This window comes from Apteryx mantelli, chromosome 13 (genome assembly GCF_036417845.1).
Source record: "Apteryx mantelli isolate bAptMan1 chromosome 13, bAptMan1.hap1, whole genome shotgun sequence".
NCBI classification, from domain to species: Eukaryota; Metazoa; Chordata; class Aves; order Apterygiformes; family Apterygidae; genus Apteryx; species Apteryx mantelli.
Window position 1 is genome coordinate 3,322,257 of NC_089990.1, and position 3,362 is coordinate 3,325,618.

Here is a 3,362-nt window from a genome sequence, read left to right on the forward strand (position 1 = left end):
GTACCATAACTGTTCTCTGATAATTCTTTTTCAAACCACATGAACTGTGAGAACTCTCTAAAATTTAAATCAAAACACACTTCTCCGTTTTGAATTACTAAACAATGGGTGATTAAGCATAATTATTAAGCTTGCAGCAACAGAAGTAGCATATTTCTTCTGTTATGACAAAGTCCTCATTGCTTAATGCATTTTTATAAGACAATTATAAAGTATTTTACATGCAGTCATTTTACATCCAGATATTACTATTGTTTACTTAGCTTACTAGGTGGAAGATATTTTCACTCAGAGACTATGTTATATTTCTGTTAACAGCTACAGGTGAACCTATGGATCCCTGCAATGGTGATATATGGAATTTTTAGGCAAGGAGCAACGCTTGGCTGGGTGCAGAACCGGCGCAGCGCTCCCGCTTCACTGACGCCCCGTTGCAAAGTCGAGTAGGGTTCCAGTGGAGCATACGTGCTGCGTTGGTTTCCTACAGAGCAGAACATTTTGTCATAAGGATTTTCTTTCCTAAAATGTTGGACTGAGGCCATGGTGGAGGACGGATGGGAGCAGGCCACCCCGGCACAAGCAACAGCCTTGCTGTGCCATCAGCCTTGGGGCACCTGTCTTGGACACCTCCGCTTATCTCACTTGCCTAACAGCAACGTACCTAGCGTAAGACAAAATCCTTCCTAAACAGGCCTAGTTTTTATCAGCAAGTCATGGTTTGAGCTTTTACTGGGGGCCTCAACCCCAAAACTGATGAGAACGTTGACTGGCCTTAAGGCAATCACGAGCTCTTCTATGTCTTTGTCCTCATCCCACTCTCTATGCAAAAACATCTTTCTTCTGTTTTATTTCCATATGAGTGCAGTGCTTCTCAATTTTTGTTTTAATCTCTTCTCCAGCCTGCTGAAAATTCCGGAGTGCCTCAGAAGCAACTACTTTACCTCCAGAGCATCCATCTTTCAGGTGGCATCTGTTTCACCCCGAGAGCCGTGCAAACCTTTTCGTGTTATCCTGAGAGATTCAAGCTCCTCTGGGACTTCAAGAGCTCCAGTCTTACACATGGGTTATTATATTCCTGGTGCATCATAGTCAGAAATCACTCAAAAACAGCATTTGACAAAGATCTGCTTTTTTTTTTTTAAATACTCACCATTGCTTCATACCAGCACTGCCCACCACCAACTCCACTGGCCCAGCTGGCTCCGCCAAGAGCTCCTCAGGGGTACAAGTTTCTCCTTTTACTACAAAAAAGAAATACATATTTATAAGCTTACAGTTATTCTTTAAATGACTAACAGACTGAAGGAGTTACCAAAAAATGTCTATTAACATATCAGGTCAGATCTTGAATATGGAAAGTTAGTATAATTCCATTTATTTCAGTGTATGAATTGTATCTATTCAAGATCTCTTTCCTTCAAGTAAGAAATACTTTTGGAAAAAACGCTTGTGAGTATAGTATTGGTCTCTGCAAAATTTTTAGGATATGGAAAATAATATGTAACCCTAATAGAATAACCCTAATAACTAATTATTATTAGATAAGGGTAAAAATAGCCTTTAAAACTCCTTTTGAGCAGGAGAATTTTGGCATGACTGAATTTGAATTTCTGCTTTTAACTATTTTCCTGCTTTTAATACAAATTATTATTTTCTGCACAGATTTGATTTTTTGCATGTAAAATGTTTCAATGAAAAATCTTCAATATATAGCTTATAGTTAGGATATAACCAAACAAAAAGGTTTTTTTTTTCCTTATTGAGCCAAAAATCAACCGTCATTTCATCCCACTGCTACACCTACAGTCAGCATTGTCGAAGTGGCGTACTGCACAAGATTTCGTACCAAGGATTCTGTTCCCTCTGAACATGTGCCAATCCAGACTGACATAAAGCAGGAAGACACACTTCTATTCAGGTGACCTTCCCAATCATATTTCTGATTTATTAAGCGAATTTCACTTCAGGATCATAACCGACACCTCCATGTTTTCAGCAATTGGGTTTCAGTGTTATTAATTAGTTTTTCTTGTCCCATCCCCCAAAGAAGGGTTGATATGGGATGTGCATCAGATAACGGCTTTGCCACTTAGCTCTTAAATACTGTCTGTTGCCTTTTTTGAATGCGCTGATAAAGATGACATTTCCCTTTGCACATCTCCCCCATTTCCTGCTTTCTATCTTCTGTTTCTCTGCTGACGTATTGCTCCTCTCCCTCTGCCATCCGCCTTTCTGGCCAGTGTCTTACCAAAGTCAATAATGCCCAAAGACCAACCCTGGATTTTAGGCAACCGCTTAGCTCTTTAGGCTTGGTCCCCATTCCCTGCCCCTCTTTCTCTCTCCTCCAAGACTTGTAGGTGTGTTTCGGGCATCTGGTGCATTTGCAGCCTTTCTCTGTTTACAGTGAACATTAAAGCAAACACTTCATTTCATTTACAGTGCTCTATCTCTTCGGTCAATACACTGCACTCTCTTCCCTTGTTCTTCCTTCCACTAGTCTCTTTACGGACTTAAATCCTTCCTTTTTCTGCATTTGCATGTCTCACACACTGAGCCCTTCTTTACAGAATTACCTTTCTTTTATTACATATTTAGACTGGCATTTTGTTTATCAATTTAACCTGCTTTTATTACCTGTAGTTTCAAGCTGTAGTGGCTCTGTTCATTTACGGTTCCTCTATGGTCTTCTACTGCTACTTATGACCAAGGGACAGGTAAAAGGAGCATTCTGGTGATCCTGGATCCACCAGCTTTACATTCAAATCCAAACTGTGATAGTCACAAATCTGGGAGGGTGTGGAGCCAAGCCTTTGCTTCATTTCCATTCTCAATAAAGATATTTTACACCTTGGCTTTGCCTCAAAGTAATGCAAATTCTGCACTGCCTGCATTTGGTGGCTAGTGGCAGACCTCAACATTTAAATAAGGGCAACTCTTGCTCTAGAAATGCAAACTGGGGAGGAGAGGAGATCTCCCCATCTCGGTCCTTCCCCTTGGCCCTCACAAGCGCTGCCCTGCAACTTGTGACCAGACAGAGATGAGGCACGCGGTGTGCTTTCGTCCCAAACTCCATGTACCCGAGGTCCTTCTTCTCGTGCGTTCAAAAACTCAGTGTGGGCCGATGGATGTGCAGCCCTGGGGCTCATAACATTTAACCAACATCAGCCCCTCGGAGGAATATTGCAAATTCCTGGGACAACCCTTTGTGTGGTACCTCGTGCCCTGACCTGACACCCTGCCTAGAGTCACCCACCTGCCCCGGCTGGGTGCGTTGCTGGCACCCGAACACGGTGCAGCAGAGCCGGCGGTGGCACCCGCTTTCCCCTGCTGTCAGGGCACTGCAGGGGACAAGGACCAGGGAG

General features: G+C 42.6%; 1 long non-coding RNA gene across 1 annotated transcript; it reads left to right on the forward strand.

The window, feature by feature from the left end:
* Positions 1-904: 904 nt before the first annotated feature.
* On the forward strand, positions 905-2,785 carry LOC106489767 (uncharacterized). Its single transcript, XR_001293473.2, has 3 exons — positions 905-1,222; positions 1,807-1,918; positions 2,641-2,785. It is a non-coding gene; the product is annotated as an uncharacterized lncRNA (long non-coding RNA).
* Positions 2,786-3,362: the final 577 nt, after the last annotated feature.